Source organism: Melanerpes formicivorus, unplaced genomic scaffold (genome assembly GCF_026170545.1).
Source record: "Melanerpes formicivorus ecotype bairdi unplaced genomic scaffold, bMelFor1.0.p_v2 SCAF_46, whole genome shotgun sequence".
Lineage (NCBI taxonomy): Eukaryota > Metazoa > Chordata > Aves > Piciformes > Picidae > Melanerpes > Melanerpes formicivorus.
In genome coordinates, this window is record NW_027142398.1 from 2,545,502 (window position 1) to 2,555,953 (window position 10,452).

The 10,452-nt window shown below is 49.6% G+C and overlaps 1 long non-coding RNA gene across 1 annotated transcript; it reads left to right on the forward strand.

Annotated features, from left to right (window-relative positions):
- Positions 1-5,907: 5,907 nt before the first annotated feature.
- Positions 5,908-10,211, forward strand: LOC137451816 (uncharacterized). Its single transcript, XR_010989906.1, has 2 exons — positions 5,908-6,286; positions 8,423-10,211. It is a non-coding gene; the product is annotated as an uncharacterized lncRNA (long non-coding RNA).
- The last annotated feature ends 241 nt before the right edge of the window (positions 10,212-10,452 follow it).

The window sequence follows — 10,452 nt, forward strand, 5'->3', positions numbered from 1 at the left end:
GGCGATGGCTGAGCGGGGACGGGGCCGAGCCAGCGGAAAAATCTGGGCTTCCAGCTCAGGAAGCTTTCTTGCCTGTGTGTAAACACCACCAGGCCCAGCAGAGAAGGTTATTGTTGTTAGTCCTTCCTTATCAGCCCCTTTGCATTCCTTCCTTGCCGGCCCCACTGCCCTCTGCCTGGCAGCCTCCTCCTCCTCCAGCTGGTGCTGCCTGCGGGCTCACAGCTGCTTCTGGGTCACTTTTGGGGGGTTGGGGTTTTGGGGTTGGTTTTCTTTTGGGGTGGTTTTTTGGGTTAGTTGTTTGGGTTTCTTTTTGGTTTGGTTTGGAGGTTTTGCTCTGCTTTGCTTTGCTTTGCTTTGCTTTGGTTGTTTGGTTTGCTTTGGTTTTGCTTTGCTTTGGTTGTTTGGTTTGGTTTGCTTTGGTTTGGTTCGGTTTGGTTGTTTGGTTTGCTTGTTTGGTTTGCTTTGGTTTTGCTTTGGTTTGGTTTGGAGGATTTGTTTTGCTTTGTTTGCTTTGGTTTTGCTTTGGTTTGGTTTGGAGGTTTTGGTTTGCTTTGCTTGGTTTGGTTTGGTTGTTTGGTTTGGAGGTTTTGGTTTGCTTTGGTTTGGTTTTGCTTTGGTTTGGTTTGGTTGTTTGGTTTGGTTTAGTTTTGCTTGGTTTGGAGGTTTTGGTTTGGTTTGGTTTTGATTTGCTTTGGTTTGGTTGTTATGTTTTGCTTGGTTTTGTTTGATTTGATTTGGTCTGGTTTGGTTGTTTTGTTTTGCTTTGGTTTGGTTTGATTTTGGTTTGGTTTGGTCTGGTTTGGTTGTTTCGCTTTGTTTGGTTTGGTTTGGTTTGAGGTGTTTTTTTGGAGGACCTAAATCCATCTCAGCTTCTAACAGCAGCTTCCTTGCCCACAAATGTGGGTCCAAGGTCTGGTTCAGGCTGCCAGGTCCTGCTCCTGGGTGGTTCACACATCACAGAACCATAGAGCCATAGAATGGGTTGGCTTGGAAGGGACCTTTAAAGATCATCCAGTTCCAACCCCCTGCCATGGGCAGGGACACCTCTCACTGGCCCAGGTGGCTCAAAGCCTCACCCAGCCTGGTCTTAAACACTTCCAGGGATGAGGCTTCCACTTCTCTGGGCAACCTGTTTCAGAGTTCCATCACCTTCATGGTAAAGAATTTCTTCCTGCTGTCCAGCCTAAACCTCTCCTTCTCCAGTTTGCCTGAGCACTGAGCTAAATTTCCACTCCAAGAGCCTTGCACTCTGTCCCACTGCAGAAGTTCCCCTCCCCTCTGACGTTTTGCTCAATGCAGTTTAGCTCAGAAGCTACAGAACCATCCCTGCCCTTTAATTCCACCTGCTAAGGGCTGCCCTCTGAAGCCCAGGCTCAGTCCAGCTGAGCAGGATCTCAGTGTCTGCGAGAGACAGAGAGGGTCGTGGTCGCAGAGCAAGGTTTCTGCAGGACTTTGAAGGCAGAGCAGAGCAGTCCGGGCTCTATTCCACAGACCAATGCTGCTATCTGCTGGCTGTGCTCTGCTAAAGCATTTCCTACTCTGCTCCACAGGGCAGCCGGTGCTCCAGCAAAGGTGCCAAGTCAGAAGCAGCACCTGAGGAAGAGCCCAGCTCCAGCACAGCCCCCTGCAGCACCCCAGGGTGCTGGCAAGGCCGGCAAGAAGTCAACATGCCAACAACTGTGGGATTATGAATGGAGCAATACGTGTGAGGACAGACTGAGAGAGCTGGGGCTGTTAAGTCTGGAGAACAGAAGGCTTCAGGGAGACCTTATTGTGGCCTTCCAGTATCTGAAGGGGGCTACAAGAAAGCTGGGGAGGGACTTTGGAGGGTGTCAGGGAGGGATAGGACTGGGGGGAGTGGAACAAAACTACAAGTGGGGAGATTCAGATTGGATGTTAGGAAGAAGTTCTTCCCCATGAGGGTGGTGAGAGCCTGGCACAGGTTGCCCAGGGAGGTGGTGGAAGCCTCATCCCTGGAGGTGTTTGCAGCCAGGCTGGAGGTGGCTGTGAGCAACCTGCTGTGGTGTGAGGTGTCCCTGCCCATGGAGCTGGCTGAGCCTTGAGGCCCCTTCCACCCCTGACACCCTGGGTTCCACTTTGGGACATGTGGCCCTTGGGGAAGCAGAGTTGGTGCAGCCAGGGCACATCCCATGGAAGCTGGGAAGCAAGAGGGGTGGGGTGGGATGGGGCTGGCTGTGGAGTCAGAGGTGGCAACTGCACCAGAGTGAGATTCTCCTGCTGAAAAGGATTCATGTTCTTCTTCTGGAGGTCAAAACTCTCTTCCCTTTTTTGGGGGCGATTTATTCTTTTTCCCTTTTTTTTTGCTTTTCTTTTTCTTTTGATGATTTTTACCTCCTTTCCTTTCCTTTCCTTTTCTTTTCTTTTCTTTTCTTTTCTTTTCTTTTCTTTTCTTTTCTTTTCTTTTCTTTTCTTTTCTTTTCTTTTCTTTTCTTTTCTTTTCTTTTCTTTTCTTTTCTTTTCTTTTCTTTTTTCTTTTCTTTTCATTTCTTTTGGGTGCAATATTTTCTTTGCTTTTTTTTCTTCCTGTTGTGATTTATTTTTCCCTTTCTTTTCCCTTTTCTTTTCTGATTATTCCTCTTTGTGATTTTTTTTCACCCTTTATTCCCTTTCTTGTGATTTTTTTTTGCCCTTTTCTCCCCTTTCTTGTGATCCCCCCCCTTTTTTTCCATTCTTTGTGATTTTCTCCCCCTTTTTCCCTTTCTTGTGATTTTTTCCCCCTTTTTTTCCCTTTCTTGTGATTTTTCCCTTTTTTCCCCTTTCTTGTGATTTTTTCCCCTTTTTTCCCTATCTTATATTTCCCCCCCTTTTTTTTCCCATTCTTGTGACTTTTCCCCCCTTTTTTCCTTTCTTGTGATTCCTCCCCCCCCCTTTTTTTTCTATTCTTTGTGATTTTCTCCCCCTTCTTCCCTTTCTTGTGATTTTTTCCCCTTTTTTTCCCCTTTCTTGGGATTTTTCCCCTTTTTTCCTTTTCTTATGATATTTTTGCCCCTTTTTTCCCATTCCTGTGATTTCCCCTCCCTTTTTTCCTTTCTTGTGATTCCCCCTCCTTTTTTCCCTTTCTTCTGCTTTTCCCACCCTTTTTTTCTATTCTTTGTGATTTCCCCCCCCTTTTTCCCCATTCTTTGTGATTTTTCCCCCCTTTTTACCCTTTCTTGTGATTTTTCCCCTTTTTTTCCCCTTTCTTATGATATTTTCCCTCCTTTTTTCCCATTCTTGTGATTCCCCCCCCTTTTTTTTTTCCCTTTCTTGTGATTCTCCCCCCTTTTAGTTCCTTTCTTGTGAATTTCCCCCTTTTTTGTGCGATTTTTCCCTCTTTTTTTGGTGTGTGTGAATCATTTCCCCCTTTTTTCTTTACTTTTTCTGAGGTGTGTGATTTTTTCCCCCCTCTTTTTTGATCTTTTCCCCCTTTCTCCCTCTCCCCCTTTTATTCTTTCAGCTATTTATATTTTTCCCCTTTCTTTTCTTTTCCTTTTCCTCTTCTTTTCTTTTCCTTTTCCTCTTCTTTTCTTTTCCTTTTCCTCTTCTTTTCTTTTCCTTTTCCTCTTCTTTTCTTTTCCTCTTCTTTTCTTTTCCTTTTCCTCTTCTTTTCTTTTCCTTTTCCTCTTCTTTTCTTTTCCTTTTCCTCTTCTTTTCTTTTCCTTTTCCTCTTCTTTTCTTTTCCTCTTCTTTTCTTTTCCTTTTCCTCTTCTTTTCTTTTCCTTTTCCTCTTCTTTTCTTTTCCTTTTCCTCTTCTTTTCTTTTCCTTTTCCTCTTCTTTTCTTTTCCTTTTCCTCTTCTTTTCTTTTCCTTTTCCTCTTCTTTTCTTCTTTTCCTTTTCCTCTTCTTTTCTTTTCCTTTTCTTTTCTTTTCTTTTCCTTTTCCTCCTTTTTTTCTTTTCCCCTTTGTATTTTCGTTTGTATTTTGTTTCTTTGGGTGTTGGGGGTTTGTGTGTGTGTGTGTGTGAGTTTGGTTCGGTTTTATTCTTTGTTTTGCTTTGGTTTAATCTCCACGCTTCCATCTTCCTTCTTTTATCCCCCCCCCCCCCCCCCCCCCGCTCCCCCCAGAGGCTTTATTGCTGCTTTGGCAACACGCTAACATGTTTAGGAACGATAAGGCATCTAATTAATAGTTTAATTAGCAGTACAAGGTCTTAATAGCTTATTAAAGACGTGCCGAAAAGCCTTTTTTTTCTCCTCCCCCCCCTTTTCTCTGCTGCAATATTACTTCACCAGCCAACGATAAAAACAAATTGGGAGGCTCTGAGGAAGGGAAGTGCTGCAGGATTTGTGATTTCACGGCGGGGGGGGGGGGGGGGGGTTGCGGTGGGAGGGAGGAAAGAGGATTTCGCACCTCTCAAACCATTCTTCTGTGGTTGTTGTTTAACAAACCCAACCAACTGAACGCATTAACGACGGCAATCGCCCCGGAACGATGCGGCCGCGGTGCTGCAGGCAAAGCAAGCAGCCTTGGAAGGAGAATAAAGTCAAAGTGCCTGCGCATAAACAACTCCGGGGGGGGCGGGGGGGAGGTAAAGTTGCTCTTTAAGAGGCTCTGGAGGAAATGTCAGGGCATGCTCCGAGCTGGGGGCAGCTCAGCCCTTCAAAACTTCCTCCTCCCGCACTAAAAGTGGCTCAAAACTGAGCGTTTGGGGTTTTTGTTTTTTAACACGAAGCCATCCTTGGAAACTCCACCAGAGGCAGGACCACCTCGAACCTTTCTCCCTTTCCCCCCACCCCCCGCCACCCCAGCGAGAATGGCAGCATCGGATCCAGCTTCGCAGAGGGGAAATCCAAGCCAAGCCGTGCGGCTCTGCTCAGGTCGGGTTCCCCCCTCGGCTGTGTTTTTCCTCTGACCCACACAAAGATTTCTTTCTAAATTTATCGCCGCGTTCATCGCCAGTCCCACTTAGCGGCAGATTAGGAGGCTGGGCAGGCAGGGCCCATTGGAATGAGGGCAGGGGAGCCTGGAAAAGCACAGGCTAAGGGGATGACGCAGCCAGCAAGGCGAAGGGCAGCGAGCACCCCCAGCTCAGCCCCCCCCCCCCTTCCCTCGCCTCCCTCCCCAACCTCCCCGCTCCAGATTCTCCATCCCCGGGGAAGGCTCCGGGGGATGCTGCACTGAGATGGCAACGTCCCAGCTCCCGGCTGGGTCCGGGGAGGTTTGCTGGGCTCCCGAGGCCACAGCGCTGGCACCGCTGGGGAATTTCCACTGGGCTGCAGAAGGAGCTGCTGGGCTCGGCGTGGGCTGCAAGGGTGAAGCAGCATTCGGCTGCAGTGGTGCATGCTGGAACAGCACCTCCCTGGGGCTCTGAGCAACCTGATCCAGTTGGAGATGTCCCTGCTGACTGCGGGGGGGGGGGGGGGGGGTTGGACAAGATGACCTTCGAGGGTCCCTTCCAACCCAGTGCCTTCTGTGACTCTGATTCTGTGCAGCTGAGCATGCCACAGGCTCATGTGTCCCCCTCTACCGCATCTCCTAAACTCCTGCCTGGATCCAGCAGCCTTTTCCGCCCCCGGGGGCTGTCTTTGGGACCAGAGTGCCCCGTGGACCCCCACACTGAGGACACAAATGGGTGTAACCCACCCTACCACGAACGGCTGATGCTGATAGAGGCTCGGCAGAGCCGAATCCTTGCTCGGGGCGGGGGGTGGAGGATTTTGCGCCGTCTTCGGCATCACTCGGGGAGATTCTGCACTTCCAAGGATGGCGTAACTGGGAGAAGGCTCGGGGTGCAGAGTTTTCTGATGTGCCTGTCAGCAAATCACTTCATCTGTGCTGTGCCAAGTTCCCCATCCGTTAAATGGGGGATGATTATCCCCCTGCTTCCGAGGAGGGAGTGAGAATAATGCCCAGTAATGACTGGGGGGAGGGGGGAGAAGGGGGGGAGGGGGGGCTGGAAGGTGGCCAGGGAGATGCGCAGTGACACACGTAGCGGCTGCAGACCCGGCAGGAACACGCAGCACTTTAAAACCAAACCCCTGGGAATTCTTTTCTCTTCCTGCTGCATCTTTTTTTTTTTCCCCCTTTCTTTCCTTTTTTTTTTTTCTCCCTCTCCTTGAAGAAAACTCCAGAACAGGATTGGAAAAGCTTTCTCTGCCCATTTCCCAGTGTCGGGAAATCCCAGGATGGACGGGAAGGAAGAGGAAGATGCGATGGGAGAAGGCACCTCAGGGGAGCCTGAAGTGACAGCTCCCTTCCCTCAGTCAGCCCCACCCCTCCCCCGGGGACCCCCTCCTCGGGCCGCTCGCTGCCTCCTGGAGCCGCGGGGATGCTGCACGCTGGGAAGGTACCGTGGGGGTGGGGGAAGAGGGAACAGCGCTGTGTCCAGCCCGTGTGCATCTCATGCCCATCCCATCTGCATCCTGCACCCATTCCATGCCCATCCCATCTGAATCCTGCACCCATTCCACACCCATCCCATCTGCATCCTGCACCCATTCCACGCCCATCCCATCTGCATCCTGCACCCATTCCACACCCATCCCATCTGCATCCTGCACCCATTCCACACCCATCCCATCTGCATTCTGCACCCATTCCATGCCCATCCCATCTGCATCCTGCACCCATTCCACACCCATCCCATCTGAATCCTGCACCCATTCCATGCCCATCCCAGCTGAATCCTGCACCCATTCCACACCCATCCCATCTGAATCCTGCACCCATTCCATGCCCATCCCATCTGAATCCTGCACCCATTCCATACCCATCCCATCTGCATCCATTCCATGCCCATCCCATCTGCATCCTGCACCCATTCCATGCCCATCCCAACTGCATCTTTCACCCATTCCATGCCCATCCCATCTGCATCCTGCACCCATTCCATGCCCATCCCAACTACATCCTGCACCCATTCCATGCCCACCCCATCTACATCCTGCACCCATTCCATGCCCATTCCAACTACATCCTGCACCCATTCCATGCCCATCCCATCTGCATCCTGCACCTATTCCATACCCATCCCAACTACATCCTGCACCCATTCCATACCCATCCCATCTGCATCCATTCCATGCCCATCCCAACTACATCCTGCACCCATTCCACACCCATCCCATCTGAATCCTGCACCCATTCCACGCCCATCCCAACTACATCCTGCACCCATCCCATCCCATGCACATCTCACCTGCACCCCACACTTCCCCTATGCACATCCCATCCCCATCCCATGTGCTGCTGCCCATGCATATCCTGTCTGCATCCTATGCACTTTCCATGCATTTCCCACGCGCATCCTGCACCCATCCCATGAGCATCCCATGCACATCTCACACCCATCCCATCTGCACCCCATGCTCATCCCATCTGCATCCTGCACCAGCCCCATGCACATTCCACCTGCATCCCATGAGCATCCCATGTTGCTTCCCATTCTTGTACAGCCCACACCGATCCCATGCACATCCTGCACCCATTCCATGCATATCCCACACCAATTCCATGCATATCCCACACCCCATTCCATGCCTGTTCTGCACCTGTCCCACACACTTCCCAACCATATCCCTGCCTGCAGCCCTCCCACCACAGCCAGGTCCAGGCATTGGAAGGAGAGGAGCTGGGTTGCAGTGGTCTCCCCATGGGAAAAACATCCTGAGCTGGGGCTGGGGGGGGTTGGGGTCAGGCTTTGAGGTGGTTCCAGTCTCCCAGAATGATGAGGAATAATGATGAGGGTGATGATAAGATGATAATAATTATAATAATGATAATAATAATGAAATAATAATAGATGGTAATAATAAATTGGCAAATAATAAATTGATAAATAGATAAATAATGACTTGATAAATGCTAATAGCAGCTCCCCTCAGGCTGGTCTGCTGCCCCAGAGTGATGAGGAATAATCATCATAATCATCATCATCATAGAATAAATATCAATATATTATTAATAGTAAAATAGTAAATACCAATCTATTATTAATAGTAAAATAATAAATATCAATATGTTATTAAGAGTAAAATAGTAAACATCACTGTATTATTAATAGTAAACTAATAAGCCATAGAATAAATACATTATTAATAGCAAACTAATAAATCATCACAGAATAAATATCCCTACATTATTAGCAGTAAAATAATAACAGCAATAATAATGATGTGCTCCCAATACTGCTCTTCATTAACACTAATTATTCTTTACAAGCAGCAGCAGCAGCAGCAGCAGCAGCAGCTCAATATTCTGTCACACTTCACCAAGGGCTGCAGCCACCCAGGTGATAACTTGGGCAGCTCAGCCCAGGCTCACTCTTTCCTCATGGATACTTGGGAATGCCTGTGCTGGGCCCAAGGGGACAGAGGGTGGGATTTCAGGGGTCTCTCACTGACTTCTGCCTTAACACAAGGTCACAGGGTGGGTCAGAAGTGGCTGGCTTACAGCTTTGTGTTTTCTCTGCTTTTGCATTTAGGGCTCCTTGCTCCACCTAGCCTCATAACCTCCCCCTGATGGATTGCCTTGTGCCTCGCTCCTCATTTCTTGGCTCCAGAGCATGGTCTGTGGGACTTGGTGAAGACCTCCCAGACAAGGAAAGGGACAAATGAAGTCTGGAGTGAGAGGATAAATGAGAAACACCTGCCCCAAGCAAAGCTGTTCCTCACCAGTGGGTTTGGAAGCTCCATGGAATCACTTTGGGATGCTGCTCTTTCTCCTTCACATCAATTCCAGTCTTTGAAAACCCTTTCAGTGGAGACGTTTCCCCTAATGACCAACCTAAAGCACTCCTGCTGCAGCTTGAGGCCATTTGCTCTGGTCCTGTCTCTTGTTACTAGAGAGAAGAGAAGAGAAGAGACTGCAAAGTTTCTGTCTTCACCACAATATTCTTATTGCCTTGGGGTTTTTTGGGGGGTGGAAGACAATCAGCAGCTGGATTAGAGGCTTAAAGCCAGTCCTTGCCACCTCTTGTTCTGGCTGGAGCAGATCCCAGCATGGTGTGGGAAGGATCATCCAGTCCAACCCCCCTGCTCCAGCAGGGCACCCACAGCAGCTTGCCCAGGATCACAACAGCCAGGGGGGGTTGGAATCTCTCCAGAGAAGGAGACTCCACAACCTCTCTGGGCAGCCTGCGGCAGTCCTCCACCACCCTTACATTAAAGATCAAATCCTCCTCATGCTCAGGTGGAACTTTTTATGATCAACTTTGTGCTCATTACCCCTTGCCCTGTCCCTGGGCACCCCTGAGAAAAGCCTGGCCCCACCCTCCTGCCACTCAACCTCTTAAGTATTGATCAGCACTGATCAGATACCCCCCCTCAGCCTTCTCCAGGCTATGAAGCCCCAAGTCCTTCATCCTTTCTTCACACAGGAATCATAGAACCGGTAAGGTTGGAAAAGAGCTCAAAGATCATCAAGTCCAACCCAACTCCTCATGACTAACTAAACCATGGCTCCAACTGCCACATCCAATCCCCTCTTGAACACCTCCAGGGATGGGCACATCCCAATGGCTAACAACTCTCTCTGGGAAGAACTTTCTCCTCCCCTCCAGCCTAAACCTCCCCTGGCACAGCTTGAGACTGTGTCCTCTTGTTCTGGTGCTGCTTGCCTGGGAGAAGAGACCAACCCCCACCTGGCTCTAACCTCCCTTCAGGGAGTTGCAGAGAGCAAGAAGGTCTCCCCTGAGCCTCCTCTTCTCCAGGCTAAGCAACCCCAGCTCCCTCAGCCTCTCCTCCCAGGGCTGTGCTCCAGACCCCTCCCCAGCCTTGTTGCCCTTCTCTGGACACCTTCAAGTCTCTCAATGTCCTTCTTAAAAAGAGGAGCCCAGAACTGGACACAGGACTCAAGGCTAAGCAACCCCAGCTCCCTCAGCCTCTCCTCCCAGGGCTGTACTTGAATCCTCTCCCCAGCCTCCTTGAGCTGGTAGCAGTTCCCCCCCTCGGCATCTTCCCCTTTCCAAGGAGCCAAGGGAGCCAAGCCCTGCCCAGGCTGAGAAGGAAGGAGCTGGTTTGGGTGGTTTGTTTAAAAAGGAAAATAGTTGGCAGGAACACGAGCAGAGCTGAAAGTATTTTCATCTGTTTTGTTTTGCAATGTTTAATGTTTTGTGTTCTACTTTACGGATTATACAAAGGAATCACTGGGAACAAAGGTCTCCCACTCTGGGCTGATGTGACTAAGCAAAATTGGCCAAGGGAATTAAACCCCACCACCACCACCACCACAAAATGCATGGGAAAATGGCAATATAAAGAGGGGGGGAGGGGGGGAAACAAACAACCAAGGAAAGTTCACCTTCCAATCAAGATTTGTTGGCAGAAAATGAGTCCAGGCTGGGAAGGGAAATCAGAAATCTTCTTTGGAGATGATTTGATTTGATTTCATTTCATAGTATCAGTCAGAGTTGGAAGGGGGCACAAGGATCATCTAGTTCCAACCCCCCTGCCATGGGCAGGGACACCCCACACTAGATCAGCCTGCCCAGAGCCTCATCCAGCCTGCTCTTAA